At 41.8% G+C, this 9,939-nt stretch overlaps 2 long non-coding RNA genes across 2 annotated transcripts; one reads left to right on the forward strand and one right to left on the reverse strand.

The window, feature by feature from the left end:
* Nucleotides 1-833: 833 nt before the first annotated feature.
* LOC146758255 (uncharacterized) lies at nucleotides 834-2,401 on the reverse strand. Its single transcript, XR_014934907.1, has 3 exons — nucleotides 1,755-2,401; nucleotides 1,179-1,457; nucleotides 834-865 (listed from the first exon to the last, which is right to left on the reverse strand). It is a non-coding gene; the product is annotated as an uncharacterized LOC146758255 (long non-coding RNA).
* Nucleotides 2,402-3,178: 777 nt separating this feature from the next.
* Nucleotides 3,179-5,573, forward strand: LOC146758256 (uncharacterized). Its single transcript, XR_014934951.1, has 4 exons — nucleotides 3,179-3,305; nucleotides 4,894-4,980; nucleotides 5,103-5,219; nucleotides 5,412-5,573. It is a non-coding gene; the product is annotated as an uncharacterized LOC146758256 (long non-coding RNA).
* The last annotated feature ends 4,366 nt before the right edge of the window (nucleotides 5,574-9,939 follow it).

The following is a 9,939-nucleotide window of genomic DNA, read 5'->3' on the forward strand; positions in this document are numbered from 1 at the left end:
ACAAGGGCATGCAATGTTGTGTGGGCACATGGGTGTGCAAAGGAAGAACAGTGCTGGGATGGGCTGTGGTGGGCCAAAGATGCATAGTGGACCGAAGATGGTAGATGCAACTCTGGACCAAAAGTCATGCAGCAGCTCATGGAGTGTCACTGGACAAATCAGGCTGTGCGCTCTTTGTGAATCTCTAATTGTGATGGTTTATTGATTGACTGCAATCAAACTACAAGTACTGAGTTGGGCAGCAACTGAAACACCGCGCACTGCAGCCGCTGCCTTGTGATGTTTCTCCTCTCAGTCTTTCAGCTGCAGGTTCTGCATCATCTCTGCAAGGCTGTTCATCGCTGCGGAGAACTGGAAAGAAAGGAAACGTAGAAGTAGAACAGAAACAATCTAGGGAGATCTCATGAAGAAATTCTGACCAGTAAACATCCAGAATGGCCCCGTGTGGAACAGCATGTTCCTTTCATTCAGGTCACTGACACTACTTCCCAGGACACACTGCCTATGCTCTGTCGTGGAAAGGCTGTTTCAAAGGTTGCAGTGCCCGACATGGCAAGCTTCTTTATCACAGCAAAACCTTCTGGCTGTTACCAACCACATCCTTCTCAAGCCAGAGGAAGGCGTCCAAGCTCCCCATGGCAGCTCTCACTGACAGTGTCATTTCCTCAAACACACAGCTGGCTGCTTTTCTATTCCATTGCTTCCCTCAGGATTTTACCATCTCTTTCATATCTGACAGATGGAGGCACTGAGACCAACAAGAGAATGTGTGTCTGTGTTCACCAAGGACTCACCTCTATATGTGCAGCTCTCTGAGAAGCCTTTTTCAATTTTCTTCTCCTTTCTTTTTGTCGTTGTCTTCTTTCTATAAAGCAAGAATACCAATGAATTCATTTTGTTAACAGCAAAACTGCAGAAACATGGGTGCTGTGAAAACAAATGGCAGTCCAATGACAAAGCAAATGGGACTAGGAAGCCTCTCAGACATTTCCAGGGGGACATACAGAAGACCACTGTGAAATTAACAGAAAGAGATGCATTTAGGTATTCTGGCACCTCACTGCCTTTGGACTTTGTAGCCTTCAACTCTTATCCCCTCTACAGAGCAGGAAAAAGCAAGCCCTAAGCAAACTCAATGTGTTGCACTTCACCAGGACGGTACCGCAGCACCTTCTTACCTCTTTGCTTGGAGCTCAGTGCTGGGGCAGGCCCAGGGTGTGCTGCTGGGGCCGGCACACTGTCTCTGTTCTGGCATCTGGCTCTTTTGGTAGCAGGCAACTGCGCTGCAGTCTGTTTCTCTTTGTCCAAACCCTTGCGTTTACACCCAGCCAGGGTCTTGGAGACAGAGCTGGGACCTGCTGTTACAGGAAGCCCTCCAGCCTGAAGATGAGCTTTCTCTGAAAGCACTTCCTGCACCACTTTCGCATAGATGTTTCCATTTGGCTCCAGGCATACATCTGTTATAATCAAGAAAGGAGAAGCAGTAAGATTTAAAGAGCGACCAACGCTAATTTCTGTAGCAAAATGGGCCACAATACTAGGAAATCTCATCTTGCGTGTTCACAGTAGCGGATCTTAGGATCTGAGCTGAAGGGTGGGTTTGCATTTCAAATCTGGACAGGGAAGGTAATTGTAAATCCCAGGGATGAAGACCTCACGCAAAACGCAGCAAAAGGAGTATGAAGAAAGAATGGACAGAAAGCCTAACTAGAAAGACATTGAATCAAACCCTGATGCCTGTTGTGCATCTGTACCTCTCCTGGGTGCCACGTCACAGGCTGCAGTCCTCCCCAGACTTTCCGCAAGGCTGCTCTTGGCTGGAAGACCACTTGTGTCAGCTTCTGGCAGAAAGGAACAAGCAATACTTGAAGAGCATCTCCTGGGAGGAAGATTTGAGCGCAGCCAACCACCAACTTCCACTCTTCAAGTGTAGTTCCTACCACTTGCCTTTTTGCTGCTACAGCATGGTGCCATTTCTGCAGTAAGCACAGATCTGCAGTGGACTTCCTTCACTCTTCCATCACACACACACCCCTTCATGCAGCCCTATTTAGAAATACCCACATTCTGGAAAATACAGACAAAAAAGAAACAGGCAGAAAAGCGGCACTAATACTTTGTCACTGGTGGGAATCTCCACAGAAAGTGCTGTGCTAAAGGTGTGAGGTTAAGGGATCATCACTATCAAGATAAAAGTCACAGCATGGAAGATTTAGCGATGACGTGCTGACTAGAAGGAAAAAACAACACTTACCTTGGAGCTTGTTCATTTTCCCTCCTATCATCGGATATCTTCTCATCATCTACGTAGCTCTGAGGTTGGCCAAAGCCTGTTGCCATGAGCTTTGCTAAACGCAACAGTGCTGTGGCTCAGAGGTATTACACCGGCACATAGCATAGAAGAACTCCATAACCCAAGTGTCATGGGAAGAAGAAAGGGGAACTGTTACAATTAATTACGTTCACTAAATTGATAATTGTAGGCTTCTTGTCACACACTACTGCCTACAGCAAAACAGCACAGATGTTGACAACTGTGATTTCTGCATACAAGCAACCACTCGAGGCTGAGCACTCTCTCCTGTCTCTTTGCCATTCCTAGAAAGACCCAGAAGAGCTCAGTGTTCTCTTGCTGTTAGTTTACATCCTCCAAGCACTTCCAAAGGCACGCTGCTCTGTAGAAAAAGCTGAGCTGCCCAGAAAGTTTGTGCAGGAAGAAGGCAGCAGTGTCAGTGCACGTCATCCTGGGGGATCTGAAAGCATTTGTGAAGAGAACAGGGAAAGAAGAGGGAAGAGAGCAAAACCAACAGGCACTAGCACTGCTGCCCACAGGGGGCGGGGCTTGAGGCAGGGCCTGTGCCAGAGGGGGGCCTGGCACAGTTAGGGCCAGCTCAGGGCCCAGAGCAGAGGGGGAGCAGGCAGAGGCAGGGCCTTGGGGCCCAGGATGGAGGAGGACCAGGCACAGCTGGGGCCAGCTCAGGGCCCAGAGCAGAGGGGGACCAGGCACAGCTGAGGCCACTGCAGGGCCCAGGTGAGAGGGGAACCCAGCACAGTCGGGGCTGCTTTGGGGCCCGGCACAGCCAGGGCCTATCCCCCTTTTTTGCACATATGAAATGCTCCCAGCTGTGCTGCACAGCAGAACATCTTTCAATGGAGATGAAAGCCTGTGAAATGAAAGAATCCTTTCTTATTTCTTTCACATTTGTGTTTGTTGACTGCAGTTCCAACCAGGTGGACTCGCAGTGTCTTGCAAGTGACACCTGGAAGCAGGTACAGACTGGAGACACAGCACCCTCAATGTCCAGGTGAGTAACAGCAGCCAAGGAGGCCTTTGGGCTCTGCAGGGTCCAAGTGTGGAGCATTACACACAGGAACAGCTGAGTATAAAGACAGTGGCAGAGCTGCAGAGCTTGCCATAGTAGAGAGCCACAGTGGCTCAGCTCATTTCCCACAGTAACACAGGAAATAAAAGCCATGAGGGAAATGCAGATGCCTTCTGCCCCCATCAGAGGGGAGGAATGAGCTGCACTTCCACAGAGACATTCATTCCTCTCACAGCCACTCACACCTCAGGTGTGGAGGGACGAGCTGGGGCTGCTGGTGGCAGCTGTGGAACACTGCCATCTGTGGTGCTCCATCCTGCCCTGGAGGGGCATGTAGAGCTGAGGACCTTTGTCACTGCACAAATGACTGCAAGCAAGATGTAGCAGAGGGAACATAAAGCATTTAATAACTTATCATACAAAGCGATGAGTAATAGAAATGACAGTATTTCCAACCAAATATCCCCCATCCTAGCAGTCATATCTGATCTCTACAATCCCACCCAAACAATTTCCCAGCCCCCTCCAATTCATCCTCACTATCCCACCCCTGAATTTCCCTCCCCCAATTCCCACACAGTAATTGCCCACACTAATTACCAGCATGCAGGGCATGGGGAACACCTGTTCCTTGTGTGCAGGCACCTGGAAAAAAAAGAAATGTCAGGGAACTGGGGGTCTGTAGCAGGTTGTGGAGGCTCTGCATAGAACATAACCCCAGACCACAACCCCATCAGCTGCTGGGGCAGCAGCATCCCTGTCATTGGGGGATGTTGCCAGTGGTGGATAGGGACACAGGGAGAAGCCACACCTTGGTGTAGCTCTGATCTGCTCATGTCCAGTCCGATCCTCTATAGCACTTTCCATCTTCTGTCCTTTGTTCTTAACCGTATCCTTCCTTCTCTTCTGCTCTTTTTCTTTCTTTTAGGTGTCTTACCTGTATCTGCTTTTCCCCTCTTCTGTTCTTTTACTGCTCTGGTCAGCATCCAGTGTCTGCACCACAACTCTAGGTTTTGGGATCGAGAAAGGTACACAGGGCATAGATTTGTACAAGAAAAGCTCTCTTGCTGTGCCCAACAGGTGACAAAAAGGGGCCCTCAGGACCACAAAGGCAGCTTGTTTCTCCAAAAAAAAATAAACTTAATTCTTTTCTTTATAAGAAGCATTAGAATCTTACAGAGAAGATGAAAATCATCTTCACTATGCTTTTAGACTGCGCATAGACTAGACCAAGATGTGTGGTGTTGCTTTGATACCTTATGAGGAGCACCGGTATCAGTGGATGAAGCTAACATTGTCTCAGAAGCACAATAATGGAGTACTTTTGTTTATAGTTGGCCTGAATGCAGTACAGGAGTGTGTTGCAGTAGTACTTGTTCTGAAATTCTAGGCTCTGACTAAGAAGTTTAGCAGGGTCCAAAGCACTTGTGAAAACAGTAAAATATTATTAGTTCCTGTGTTAACAAATGAGTCTGTTACAATAGGATGATGAAAATAATGCTGCTTTAATGTGCTAATCATCAAACAGAGGATCTAGTCAGATTTCTAACTTCCAGCTCTTTAATTTTAGAGGTCTAGTTTGGAGCCTAGGGGACACATGCAAGTTTGCCTGCGTATTAAACCCTTTACGGCACGGGAGAGAGCAAATGGGTCACAGGTAAGGCATTTATTTAATCATAAACAAAAAAACAACCCTTAAAGTATATATGTTTTCTTTCCTGTAAGATGACCTTTTAAAACTTTTTTCATGCCTGCATTACTTGTGCTTCCTTGTAATAGGGATGTGTTTCACTTGAGGACTCAACAAGCATTATACTGAAGTCCCCTAAGAGCTCATTGGGAAGAATGAGCGATAAAACATTAGGACAGGCAACACAGAAGTTCACCTTTTCACAGGTAAATTAATTGTCTTTAAATGATTTTAAGTTATTTATGGAAAAAGTTGCTTGTCTTCTGTTACTTCATATAAAGCAAACAAGTTTTTCTTAACTGTCTTTAGAATTATCAACGTGTATCTGACTCCTTACAAGTACCTAAATATTGCTTAAACAAAATAAAGAGATTAACCAGCTTCTTGGTAACATTCAGGTGTTTGGACCTGAAGCAACTCAAGAAGAATTCTTTGAAGGTACTGTGAAGCAACCAGTGAAAGAGTTCTTAGAAGGATGTAATTGCCTTGTTTTTACGTATGGCGTTACAAATGCTGGGAAAACTTACACATTCCAAGGTATGAGCAGAAATGCTTTTTCCTTGAATTAATTTCTTAAAGTGAGAACTACTTCTAGAAGAGAGAGATGTTATGACTTCTTACCTAGTTACTCAACAGGCCTTGTACGTTGCCTTCTTTTGAATACTAGTAGCCTTGAAAAGTCGTCTTCTTCCATAACAAATATTACTAAATTTACAAGTGTGTAAGACAGCATACACTACAATAACTTTGGTTTTTGTTCCTACTATAAATGCGTGCATCTTAAATGCTGTTCTTTATTTGAAGGCAAAGTATGTCTGAGTTTGTTTGATTTATTGTAGGCAGAAATTAATAATTCTGAAACATTTGATCAAGGTATTTCAATCTTTTTTCAAATTTCTGATTTTAGTAATAACAGCAGCATAGAAGATTGTGTTCCCTGAGCTTTAGTAGTACAGAAATAATACATAAGTGTCCTTTCTGGCTGGGAGCAGTTGTTTTTTATGTTTAATATTGTCATAACAAATGAAACGATTGGGTTCACAGGAAACAAGTTCTCCTTATTTCTGTTATTTAGTGTTCTGTTACTATGTATTTCCAATAGTTCTATATGCGTGGAGCTGAAGACTTTCCCATAGTAATACCTTTTTAGGACTTAAATATTAAGAATCAACAGGGTAGTATGTTCAAAAATTATCTTTCTATGCACCTTCCATACAGCACTATAGAAATTCTTCTGCGTATTGTCCTCTCTTGTGTTCATGACTGACTTTAAAACACTGAAGCTTGCTTGGTATTTAGTGACAGTGGAAAAACTAAGGCGTGAAGTAGGCAAGATGTGGAGGTAGTTGTGTGCTCCAAGAAAAGGCAATGGGAAAGGAGCTGAGTTACTCTAACAGTTTTTATGAGACTTGTAGATATTTCTAAATAGGGTTTGTGGGACGAAGGGAATGTTGTAGCAGAGACATCACTCTGGTTGTTATTTCAGGGTTGTTTCAGAGCGGGAAGGGAGCCTGGTAAACAGTTGAAAATCTGCACGTCTGTTAAATGTGGGAGTTTGCTGTTATTTTTTCTTCTTAAGGCTAAGCTTATGCAGAATATTCTGGCTGTTTTAAAGTGATGCCCTGTAATGTCTAAGGAATGGGATGTGAGCTGTTGCTTAAAGCCAGTATTTTTCAGGGAACAGTCTAGTAACACTGCAAACATTGCTTCAGACTGTAACTGGCCTCTAAATTCTTTGTGTATACTTTGAGATTAGAATCAGTTATCTTTGTCTTCATTTATGTTTATATGTTGCTTACAATAGTAACCTGGCCCTTCTTTTGTGTATTGCTTACAGGGACAGAATATGATGTTGGTATTTTGCCAAGGACGATGGATATGTTGTTTAAAACTGTTGGAGGAAGGCTATACACAAAAATGGATCTGAAACCTATTCGGTGGAGAGATTACGTAAAACTGACTAATGACAAAGTGAGAGAAGAAATTGCTCTTAAAAATTCGTTGCTTCTTCTGACAAAAGAGGTAGGAAACTACTTCATAAAGAAATGATGAGTACATGCATCTTGTGATAGTTCAGTGTTATCCTTTCCATTCTGTAATGCAAGAGGGTTCTGTATTTACACACAGTTTTCTATTTGTCTTTCTGTTCCTGCTGAAAAAGAATGAAGCATCTTATTAGTGGTGTGCTACACCACACTGGGGTATTTTAGTTGTGGAGTATGTTAACTTGATCTTACTGATGAGGTGGTTAAGTGTGGACTTCACAGTGTGAAAGGCAGGTGGCAGTAAAATTCCTTCTGAATTATTTCAAGAGCACAGCTGAGTATGAAGTCTGGCTCCAATGATATTTAAGTATTTCGGGGAAAAACAACACCTGTCTTCTACATGAACCAAAGATGTGTAAAACTGTTCTAGGTTTAGTGAGTATGTGGAAAGAAAATGCAGTGAACAGCTATATGCTGATCTCATCCTACTCCATTAGAGAGTTAAGATGTGATCGTGCGATATAGGTGCCTCCTCTAGTTTCAAGAACCGTGTTCCTAGGTAAAATACTTGACCTTATAAGCTAAGTAGGTACAAGCTTTGCTGACTATACAAAGCCAGATCTGGGTGAGTGTCATGTAGATGAAAACTTCTATGTTAAAAGTTTTACTTCTAAGCATACTGTATCTGGTAGGTGAGATTACTCCTCTTCAGTAGATGAGAATTTCTTTCTACTTTTGTGCTCTATAAAAAAGCAACACAACCTGAAGCCTGGGAACTGAGTATACATCTATGAACATCATGAGATCTACATGTTGGGAGCTATTCTGTATTTTCTATGACCAAACTACTTAAAAATATTATATTTACAAAATTTAGTCATAACTTCATTTGTGTAACACTTTGATAGCCTGAGTTAAGAAATAATAAGCTGCTTATCTACATTAAGTGATCAAGTATTCTACCTTAACTTCCTTTTCTGAGAGTTGACCTAATAAGCCATAGGATATGGAAGTCCTGAATTAAGAAAATCCCAATAAGAAAAATATTTCAGGAGTCCAAGATTCATGAAGGGTAAAATGCAGATTATAAATGGGCTATTGAAAATCATCTTATTAAATAACTCCTTTTCCTGTTGGGGATTCTCTCCCTATTTGTTCTTTTTCTTTCTGAATCAGGAAGCTGAAATGCATCAGATCTTATAGTAAAGGAATTGTCAGAAATGAGTAGTAAGGTGAAACCAGTCAAAATGTGTAGCCAGGATTTTTGTGTTGGCACCTTGGAACTATACTGTATTGTTTTCTGGTAGAGCAATACAGCTGCTTTTAAAATAAATAAATAAATAAATAAATAAATAAAAGCAACCAGTGGTGTATTGGTGCTGTACATCAATAATAAATCCTAAAGTCTCTGTTTTCTTTCGTAGGTAGACCATCACAACAGCACTAATGACAAATCCCCAGCTGATTCTAAGGGTATGTTTTATATTAAACAGTAGCAATTAGAAAAGCTTCTGTAAGGTCAACGACTGGCTTTATTGGCTAATGCTGATAATAAAAGGATTATTTAGCTTTTATTTGTAACAGAACGGAATAATGGGCAGGACATCTGGGCAGAAAACAGAAGGAATAAAATGGCTAGGAGACTACTGGGACATCTATTATAACCTGGTTTTATGAGGTGAAAGTAAAACAAAGAAAAAGAGTATGATTTGTGATAAGATCCCTAGTGGTTTTCCGACAGGCCTTTAGGGCACTTAAGAACTCACTAAATACTTTTTTTTCCCTAAAAAGTCAGAACGAAGTGTCCTTACTAGTTCAGTTCTCTATACTGTAAAGACTGAAGAGTTCTGAATATTTCTAACCCAACTATAGATGTTAGATTGGGTTTTGGAAGTGAAAAAGCAAGCTTTATAGCAGGCGTGTCTTTGCAAATGTGTAGGGCAAGCGTCTTGACTTCCAGATACTTGGTGTTTGTATGAGAGGTGGGGATTCTCTGTGTTTATGTTCTGGGAAAAGTTTTAAGCTGTAAGCTTAACTATTACTTATTTTTAAATGCAGCTAGTTTTCCTGTCTCTACATTGACTTGTAATATTTTCTACTTTGCAGGTCCAGAAAATCTCTCAGAAGGATCAGACCAACTTAGCAGATTATCTATAGATGATTTTGTGAAGTTCTCTGGGTTTCATTTTTTGAGATTTACAATGAATGTTTTTATGATTTACTGGCTCCTTTATCAAATGACAGAAAAAAAAATGACACTTTGCCTTGCTCAAGACATCAAGGGATATTCTTACATAAAAGGTAACTAGAATACTTTGCAAACTGCCAAGCTTGTCATGGAATAGTGTAACATGTTTCTTCTGAGATAGAAAACTCTTAAATGTGTTCAGTGTAGCTCTAGAAGTGTCTGCTTGAATGTGAAGGCAACAAGCTACATGTACGTATCTGCATCTTCAACAGTATTCTCCTTATTCCTGTACTTTGCCCATAAAGCCTGTGTGAACTCCACTGCCTTCATCATCCTTGAAAATGAGAGCCATACAGTCGTTATAATGCAGACAAAATCCAGATAACCCATCCCCAATAAAAACTACAAGCTAAAACAAAAAACTTCTCAGATTGACTTCTGCACCAATGAATACAAACTTTCGGCTTCTGTAGTTTAAGAACTTAGCTTTTGTACTTTCAGTACTAAGGCTGCTTGCTTAATTTGGATGGAACATACTTTAGTATACTGGTAGGATAAACTGTTGTGCTATACTATACCTTGCCCTTTTCTGTGGGAGGAAGAATCTTAGTCTTATCTGCCATCAGCTTGTCGTATGTTTGAGGCAGAGTTAATGAAGTATGTTATTGTCTTAACTAAATGTTCTTAGTTTGTATACCTTATTTCTTGTTCACTTTCTCTTTTGCTAGCGAAGCTTGCAAAAATCACTTTTCC

Source organism: Coturnix japonica, chromosome 16 (assembly GCF_054131305.1).
Source record: "Coturnix japonica strain WE chromosome 16, WE-NBRP24, whole genome shotgun sequence".
In the NCBI taxonomy this organism is placed as follows: Eukaryota; Metazoa; Chordata; class Aves; order Galliformes; family Phasianidae; genus Coturnix; species Coturnix japonica.